Below are 10,580 nucleotides of genomic sequence, written 5' to 3' on the forward strand. Positions count from 1 at the left end.
CCTACCAGTTGTGTCAAACGTTCAGGTGTATAACCTTCCATCACGATTACAGTTTACCACAAAATATATATATGAATAAAACATTTACCTTATTACTTTATGACAAAAGATTATTTCAGTACAATAAAAAGTCTTTGGAAATCGACTTTGCCCACATGTCACGAAAAGTAATATAACAAACACTTTGCAACTCGAAATCGATTGCATCTGTGTGCAGTCTTGTTATCATACAAGTAGAATTTCACGAAATGGAAGCTATAAGAATCACAGTTAACTAAATATTCTGTGCAACGTAATAATCAATTCATTAGAATTTTCAGAAGAGAAGGAACTAAAAATTTTGCCTATTAAGACAGAAACTAAAGTGCAGATGCGGGCACTGCGCAGATCTGCGCTTTTTCACTTCAGATCTATACAAATAATGTGTACTAACCAGCATATTCATTGCTTTCGAAATGTTTCCCTCTTGTTTAGTCTTCTAATGATGAACTGGATCCACACCCATGAGTCTGATTGCATCTTTGTATCATTCCATCTACTATCTTTTTGTGTTATTGCCCGATGTTCAAAAAGCAAAATATTATGCCTGCTCCCACTAGGTATTAGAACGAGGTCGCAAGAAGGCTAACAAATTATAATCAAAATACACTCAGGCGCCAATTTGTCTGTCGTCATGGTGCTAATCGACAGAAATAGTCGGCTATTATTGCCTGCATCGGCAACGGCCTTGCCGCAGTGGATACACCGGTTCCCGTGAGATCACCGAAGTTAAGCGCTGTCGGACGTGGCCGGCACTTGGATGGGTGACCATCCAGCCGCCATGCGCTGTTGCCATTTTTCGGGGTGCACTCAGCTTCGTGATGCCAATTGAGGAGCTACTCGACTGAATAGTAGCGGCTCCGGTCAAAGAAAACCATCATAACGACCGCGAGAGCGGTGTGCTGCCCACATGCCCCTCCTATCTGCATCCTCAATGAGGATGACACGGCGGTCGGATAGTCCCGATGGGCCACTTGTGGACTGAAGACGGAGTGCATTGCCTGCATCACCAGCATCCCGTTGTCGTCTTCTCGTACTGAGATTTTCATATTACCGTGACACAAGACACCGAGATAAATGTGTATATTCTCCGTGACGAAACATCCCGCATTCCATTCGTCCTGATGCATTCGGTACGTGCATCGGCAGCACTGAGTGATAGGAAAGCTGTTGTGAGGTGACGAATAACAATAACAATGGTAGTAATAAGATATCAGTAATGAAGGATGTTTACTGCATTACAGACAATTGTTAAAGATTAACAAAATAACAAAGAAAGGCTGAGTGCTTAATTGGTGCACTGCATACGTGTTCTTACCACTTTGTTACTGAATTATGTTCTGGTTGTTTGCAGAGAGAAAAGAAAGAACCTTGTAGCCATACATATCGTTAGTACAACAAGATATTACCTATCAATTATCCTTTCTTTACATCACGAGACGAACATGGCGTCACCGAGCTGATATTTGAAATACATTTCTGTTTTCTCTCTCTGTCTCCCTCTTTTATTTTTATTTTTTGAGGAAAGCATCGAGAGGCGCGATTAATAAGCAAGTAGCCATATAATCTATTTTCATCGGGATACATAATGCAAAAATATACCTTTTAAGTGTATTATTGAGTAATTCCAATCATTGACAGTCTATTCGTGAGCTTGCTCGCATTCAGTGGGGTGAAACCTATCACAGAAGCATGCAAAACACAAATGTTTCATGCACTATGCGCAACACTCAAACGAAATCTCGCTCCACTGACGTGTTGTCAGAGATGTTGCTCGGAAAATATATCTGATTCATGTTGCTAAATACAGCTCTATCAGATATCAATTTGATTGCGTACTAAGTGTGTAAAAGTATATCTTGAAATACACAGAAAGGCACATAGAGGTATTCGACTGAAACATAGCCATGACCAAGATTGTAACTGGGATCGACAGCATCGTCGGCTACCACCTTGACAACTCGAACAGTGACAGAGCTCGGCCTGTTACTTACGTTTACTGGTATCAAAGCTACAGCACGAAAACACAAAAACGTTAATAACCCGAAGATCACTAACTTTGGAGCCCATAGTAAAGTAAAGCAGTCATCAGTGTGAAGATTGGTTTGAACACCACAGTGCTTTAATAGGCACGGTCCTGATGAAGGTGGTATGCCGTTGCTTTCCTCTGACCTCTGAGTTAACTTACATAGCCAGTTAATAGGGGAACCTACAGTTTAACGTGGCTTTTGGACCTTAGTGCAAGTCTCCCACTCAAGAAGACAAGCATACACAGTCTAGCTTCAGTATTATAAATATGCCTCAGTTTGTGGATGAACTCAGACTTAGTTTGATAATCATTTTGAATATTTAGCAGTATTGTACCTATTGGTGTTAAACTCATTTCAACCAACGATTCCCACAGCTAGGGGAAACTACTTGTGATACCCTTTAGACAAAATACTTGCGTAGTGCTATCAGACGGAAAGATCAACCTGACACAAACTGTAGGAAGTTTGTTTTACAACCTTCGTAACTGCATAAAGAGCTTTTCCTATTCGAGATATCTGTGAACGTTGCTGCACAAGACGATTTAAGAAGAGTTCCTTCAGCTACGACAATGTTTAAAGAAATCGTCTTAACGGCACTAAAACGTGGTTTGTGAATCGTTTACCGGCCGTATTCTGCTGCATTTCGCTGATTCGAAGGCAAACAGCCTACTGACAATTTTTCACAGAAGAAAATGGGGAACGAAATGTCTTCCACTGGAAGGCCATGTTGTTTTATTTAAATGTTTACAAAAACAGGTAAAACGAACAGTGAGTTTGTCAGTATAAGCACAGTACTGTTGTCAGTATGATGGTGTACTGCCCAGGGCCTGTAATGATAAAGGGCCCGTTTAGGTCAGGTATATTGTATACAGAAGTGGAAGAGAGAGCACCCCTAAATTCTACAATCCGTATGCATTGCCTACACACAGAAAGTACTGTTACAGTGTACTTATGGAGCCCGATGAGTGAATTGCGTATTTTACAGTGAGGAAGAGCTCTATCAAACAGTCTTCGCTACGTTAGGTTACTTAAACTGCTGTCGCTCTGAGCTAGAATTTATGGTCAGCGACTAAGTGTAAGGCAATGAGTCGGATGCGGGTTTTGCAACGGTGAGCCAGCCGGTGTGGCCAAGCCGTTCTAGGCGTTTCAGTCTGGACCCGCGTGACCGCTACGGTCGCAGGTACGAATCGTGCCTCGGTTCAAAAATGGTTCAAATGGCTCTGAGCACTATGGGACTTAACATCTATGGTCATAAGTCCCCTAGAACTTAGAACTACTTAGACCTAACTAACCTAAGGACAGCACACAACACCCAGTCATCACGAGGCAGAGAAAATCCCTGACCCCGGCGGGAATCGAACCCGGGAACCCGGGCGTGGGAAGCGAGAACGCTACCTACCGCACGACCACGAGCTGCGGACTCGTGCCTCGGACATGGATGTGTGTGATATCCTTAGGTTAGTTAGGTTTAAGTAGTTCTGACTTCTAGGGACCTCAGATGGTAAGTCCCATAGTGCTCAGAGCCATTTCAACCTTTTTTTTTTTTTTTTTTTTTTTTTTTTTTTTTTGCAACTGTGAAATACTTTCCTACATTATAGAAGCTAATATTAAATTTGAACTAATATTGCGAACATTTTGAACTCGGATAGCTTAGAATCAAAATCTTTCTGTTTCTTGCAAAGGAAAACAATTGATTTTCTAAAAAATTCTCTGTCATACACAACTTGAAACAGGTCACGTCACCAGATCATATGGAAGAACTGACAGTGACGTGTATCGGTAGGCAGTAAGATTCCTTGGCTGTTAGTTTCGCAGTATTCGACAGCCATTTTTAGGCGCAGTTAAATGAAGGAAGGCAGCGCGTTTTTCTTATCAAGTGACGTCTTCATCAATTACTTTAGTTTTAATGTAATCTTCGAGTAATAGCTGATGTTTGATACTAACATGAAAAGGATTCCGTAGACTGGGAAAGAACCTGTTCTTGGGCAACTACTTCTATAATGACCAAAAGGCATTAACTGATCTTCAATCACACGTGTTCCAGCAGCGGTATGATGAAAATGAAAGCAATACTGACGGTAATAATCGAATTATCCGGTAACATCACACTTCACAGTGGATTTTCTCGAACTAAGAAATTTGCTGAATTAGTGAAAATTTCTAAATGGCTTCACATCGAGGCTATGATGCCTAGAAGAGTCTTTACATCCTGCTGACATGAGAATAGCATAATCTCCGCGTCGGAAGCTTGCATCTACTTTACCATTTAATAGACTCAGTTTTTTCCACCGTGACTAATTTAGTAAGCTAAGCACACCATCCGTTACAGCATACTCCTGTGGCTGGGAAATGTGGCCACAATGGTCTGGTGGAACGAATTATCTCAGGTGCAATGCGTGGGTTCAGGCATTTGATTTTAAGAGGCACAAACAGGTATATTTTACCTCTAGTAACCTCAAGAGAAAGACGTTATAATCCAGAATCCACTTTAAACATCTCGTTCATTCATTACCAACTGGGCAGAGTCGGTTGACGTTGGGAAATGACGTAGGCGGAAGTCATGGTAAACAGAAATACTGTCGCCAGTAAACTTTCTTACATTAGAAAACTTTATTTTATTTGATGAACCGATAGCCATTTAAAGGAACAGGGCTCTTCTTTTAATTGTACTTGATTGAATTAGAGACGTTAAAAACTTTGGTGCTGGACTGAGATTCGAATTCGTATCTCTTCTTTCGAGGATCTGAATCTTTCCGAACACTATAGTTCAATCATTTCGTTCCTTTTCCCAAGACTGCAATCTTTTCTAGGTCTCCTCCAAAGGTAAGTATGTGGATCCAAATACTGATCCAGTACAAAATATTCATAATTTCATTTCAAGCCCTATCACGAGCACACCGACCTGCTAGTGAAAATAAACGCTCATGTCTGTTAATGTGTTGCCAACAATCGCAATAGGTGGTCAAACTCGCATACATCTTGGTGCATGAGCAATTGATACTTAAGATATATTCGTGAATGATACAGAAGGACGGTAGGTGTGTGGTTCGATTGTCGCTCAGGCACAAAAAATTGTATCCTTATTTTAGATTCAAACACCCAGCAGCTGGTAGGAAAAACCGATACGTAACATTTGATTTTACTTAGTTAACAATCCGATTACGTGTTGGGTTCGTATCTCCGTCACAGAACTTTACATCATGCGCTTCATCTTTAAATGCATGTACACTTTGTTACTTCTGAATGGAGGTATATCAGACATCTTTCGTGGTTACTTAACAGGGACGAAAGGGTCTTGATAGGAGTTCCAGTTTATTACAAAAACTGTCGCCCATTTGATTTGATTAGATTAATACTTGTTCCATAGATAATGAATACTACATTTCGGAATGATGTGGAACGTGTCATTTCAATGAAAGATTTCTGTACATACCATGATTCAAATTCTTTACAACAATTTTTTACTTTCTCTCTAATTCTTTATTTATTTTTATCTCTCTCTCTCTCTCTCACTCACACACACACACATTCCTTTTTGTATTTTTAATTGGTTGTTGTGCTCGACTATCAGCAAGGGGCGAAAACGTCCGTGAATGAGTTTCTTAGTTTTGAGAACAGTTACGAAAGAAATATAAAAACAATTATGAGAGTTACTGATCTATTATGCTTAGTTTGCGGTCAGTTCTGAGTATTATTAAGAAGTACGCTCCAGTCCCTAAACCTAGTTACAGAAATGCTAATCAGACGCATTAGGTATTACAGGCCGTGGCAGCCACGTCTTTGAGAAGCTAGCTATGGTCACTTCCCAGCCGATTATAGCAACACATCGGTTCGTCTTCTTCCTGCTGGTACTATAACTGAGATTTGGCATAAAGGCAAGGTATGTTTGGCAACTCTGTGATCGACGAGAGACTACCTGGTGTGCACGGAATTAAGCCGCAAAGTTCACTTGCTTTTTACTGTCATTTCCATTGAATAATCTGAGTTATTATCGCTTGAGGTGTTACAAAAGATTGTAAACTTACGGTTTTCAGCCCAGGAAAGTAATCGCATGTGGAAATCGCAACTGATCTCTTCCTTTAAATAGAGGTTTACGAGTTCTAGACACTATTCCCCTCGTAATAGGAAGCCAAGCTAGATACCTTGTAACACGCCCGGGAGTACGAATGGGTGGGGCACTTTAAACTGACTTCTCGTTTCGTGACCGTGCGCCCCGTCCACACCACGTACCTGATAATCCCGCGTCTGTCGTACTGTTCTGCTCCACACTGCTGTTGTCTTGCCTGAAATTATCTATCGATAATATGCAAGCGGGTTTAGGGGAGCCACTCAATGTTAAAAGACAATACTCTCCTATGTCTGGTATGAACACCTAAATTTTGCGACGATGTGAAACCACAGGTTGCACTGTTTACACTCTAAATCGTAAATGCTTATCCTAATTAACAATCTGGATGATTAACAGTCCAAAATATCATTCGGACGAGCGTACGCATTACCGACACGACGCGGGTGATTGTTGATGATGCGGAAGCCGAATGATCGAACGAAAGTTCTTAAGCTCGTCACACATACAGATACCTGGTAATAGTCCTCCTTGTCACTAGTAATGATATAACACTGTTCGTAAAGCTAATTTTTCAGTTCTCGGTTCTCACTTGTACGAGCGTGCGCGTAACCGTCGCGGCGCGGCTGACTGTTGATAATGCGGAAACGTGATGATCGAACGCACGTCCTCACGCTCGCTACAAGACACTGGCACTTGACTCCACTCTTTTATGGTAACTAATTTCTACTGATTCACATTGGTTCATTCTGTGAGACCGAACACGGCGCGGATGATCGATGCTGTGCGACACGCAACGAGAGGATACATAAATACGTTATCGACGGCACTGCTCATTTTTTTCATTACTTCTTGACGCACTTTCTTCTGAATCACTTCCATATTTCATCACTTTACTGTAACATCACTTGTAGCAACACTTCAACCTGAATACTAAAAAAGCCTCTCACATGCAGAGCTACACACTACATAATATAACAGTACCGTGTCCTGCACTCGACTCTCTGACGCGGCTGCCCGCAAAGATACTCCACAACTAACCAGTGATATGACAATACGCATACAGTGCCACACGAAAAAGTTTTCGAATTGTCGAAGAGAATATCGAAATATAAATAATTTCCTACTGCAGGGGGTTAAAGAGATGGTGTGAGGGGATGGGGGGGGGGGGTATACTGCCCCATCCCACAGTTATATACCATTGCCACATTGTGGACCAGACATGAGTTACATATAATCATGGAAACATAAAGAACAGTTGTCACATACGCAATATTTCTACATTATAAAAATGGTTCAAATGGCTCTGAGCACTATGGGACTCAACTGCTGTGGTCATAAGTCCCCTAGAACTACTTAAACCTAACTAACCTAAGGACAGCACACAACACCCAGCCATCACGAGGCAGAGAAAATCCCTGACCCCGCCGGGAATCGAACCCGGGAACCCGGGCGTGGGAAGCGGGAACGCTACCGCACGACCACGAGATGCGGGCTTCTACATTATAAAAGAACCCTACCTACAGTGCAACCTGTATAGCAAAACACAGTTACAATACAGTGGATAAACAAGGAGCTAATACAATAAGACACAAAAATATTAAGTCCATGAAATAGAAAAGTTTACAAATACGGAGAGTGGATAAACAAGGAGCTAATACAATAAGACACAAAAATATTAAGTCCATGAAATAGAAAAGTTTACAAATACAATAGGTTAGATATGACAGACAGGTGCCTGAAAGAAAGAGATAAAAAATAGTAGAATAACACGTGTTCACTGCTACTCCAAGTAGACAGTATCACTGGTGGCACTATTAGGCAAAAAAACTAAAGAACCTCCATCAGCTCTAGGCCGTCAGAAATAAACCACAAAAAAAAAAAAAAAATTACTTCACTACTCACAACACTGCATCACAAGGGAGCGTTCTTTGCACTGAAAGGGGGTGGGGAGTGACTGTAGTGTCGATGCTGCGCCGACCGGCAGATGTGCAGTATAGTCGTCAGCTCGCCACTCTCGCCTCGCGGTAATCCGTCCATTGGCGAACATGAAACAGGCTAACGGTGCTCTCAGTGTTGCCCTAGCAATGTCTATTCAACTTAGCCTTCGTCTGTTACAACTACAGTAGACATTACGATGTTCTATATGACATAATAAACGCATACGCTATTGAGAAGAAAAATATATAGATGTCCACTAAGTTAAATTTAGTTGCTAAGTGAGTGGTACAAAAAATAATAGCAATCATTAAGCAGCAGTAGTAAGAAACTTTTAAATGAAAAAATTTTGGATAGCACAACTTATAAACACTAAACACTGGCAATTACTCAAACCATATCACTGTGTGGGCAAGAAGAAATGTAATACAAATAATCTAGATTAAACAGATGGAAAGTGAAAAGAAAGAAAAAAAATTGCATATGGTAGTAACACATCCTAGTTAACTCTGACTCGATTAGAATGTCCTCATAGATCCTCATAATAATCAGAAATGAATGTATATACTTAAGGACAACAGCAGCTGACATACATACCGATTCAGACACGTCACAATATATCACTCAGTCATTAATCTTACTCACTGTAGTATAGTTTAATATTTTCCACTTAATGTTTGCCGTTGTGGCCTGAGGTATGCTGTTGATTACACCCTAAAAATATGTTATATACGCTTTCAACTTGCTATGTTTCCAATTTCGCACCTGGTCATCCGATGCATTGTGCGTTGAATTCTGATATCCGTAGCCGCCACCATCGCCTCTGTAACCACCATGGCCACAGAAACCACCGCAATGTCTCCTGTCATTGTTATTATTCCAGTGTCGTCCATTATGTCTATTATTATCGTTTGAATGGTCATCTGTATTGGGTTCGTTACTCCTTGATACTCTTCTATCATCTACTCCTCCTCCCATTACCCATAACTCATACAACATGTCTAATTGTCCTGAGGCTGACGTCATTGCCTCTACGTCATCTCTAGGGATAAAAAAAAATGTCGTGTGACTAGGGTCTCCCGTCGGGTAGACCGTTCGCCGGGTGCAAGTCTTTCGATTTGACGCCACTTCGGCGACTTGCGCGTCGATGGGGATGAAATGATGATGATTAGGACAACACAACACCAGTCCCTGAGCGGAAAAAATATCTGACCCAGCCGGGAATCAAACCCGCGCCCTTAGAATTGACATTCTGTCGCGCTGATCACTCAGCTACCGGGGGCAGACATCTCTAGGGATGACTAGCAACTTATCCTGAACTCCAGTTGGTTGTTTACTTATTATTGGGGACACTATTGCTTCTGTCGTCACTGGTTCACCTAAATACAAGTTCCTCTCATAATAATCTTGGAAAAACTTCTTTAAGTTCTGGTCACGCCCTCTCTCAAACCTTCTACTTTGGTGTAGACTGTTACGTACTTCATTTTGCATCCGTCGCGACCAAACTCGCTACAAAAATTCTGTGTTTACAGTGTTTCACTTCCTCATCTAGTTGTTCGAAATGCTCGTCGTAAACCTCAACCCTTTTTGTAAGTTCTTCCTTCACTTCTTTGACATCAGATTCTGTCATTTCAAAACGGTTAGTATTGCCTGCAACGTTCTCTTCAAGTGGAATGGTAACTTCTATCATTTGATGACTTGATTCAGCCCGCTTCTTTAGAGCCTCATTAGTTTCGTCGATCTTTTCATTGGGTCCTTCATTGATCTGCTCTACTGATCGCTTAATATCTTCTGTTAGTTGTTCGTAATCATGCACTATCGATCGCTTAATATCTTCCCTTAATTGTTTGTTACCTTGCAATAATGGTCTTCTACTAATCGCCTAATATCTTCTATTTGGCACATAGTATCTTCCCTCTGATGCATAATATCTTCCCTCTGACGCTTAATGTCTTCCTCTATTTGTTTATTACTATTCAATAACGTTTTGAGCATGTCAACGATAGACAGGTCAGGCCTAAGTGTACAATCATCTCGTTTGGGCGTCTCCATGATTGGTGACGACACTGCATTAGGACTTCCCATTTCTGTTGATAGACTACTGTCCCATATACCGGAATCCTTCGACTCTACACTACTACTTGCTTCTGTTTTCGTCTCCACCGTATTACTTTCGCCTAAAGAGTCTGCTTTCACCTCTCTGTCTACTGCAGTTGCACCAAGCTCATTACTTGCCATATTGAACCACCGTAAAGTCACCCAAGCAAAAAATAAACAAATCACAGTAACACTCGTAGCATAGAATTGATGACAATATCCGCAACCTAACTACAACGCTGTACACATTCAACGCTGTAATTCGTGCTCAGAAGCACACATAACATACAAGAGCACGTAAAAGAAAAAAAAATTAAATATAAGCTAACGTATAGTTCTGCAATTGTATTAACTGTTATTAAAAATTAGGCCACTAAATAAGCGGGGTCTGACAGTGGCATTTACTTTTC

At 41.1% G+C, this 10,580-nt stretch overlaps 1 pseudogene; it reads left to right on the forward strand.

The window, feature by feature from the left end:
• Positions 1 to 717: 717 nt before the first annotated feature.
• On the forward strand, positions 718 to 834 carry LOC124803723 (annotated as a pseudogene).
• The last annotated feature ends 9,746 nt before the right edge of the window (positions 835 to 10,580 follow it).

The sequence above is a fragment of the Schistocerca piceifrons genome, chromosome 6 (genome assembly GCF_021461385.2).
Source record: "Schistocerca piceifrons isolate TAMUIC-IGC-003096 chromosome 6, iqSchPice1.1, whole genome shotgun sequence".
In the NCBI taxonomy this organism is placed as follows: Eukaryota; Metazoa; Arthropoda; class Insecta; order Orthoptera; family Acrididae; genus Schistocerca; species Schistocerca piceifrons.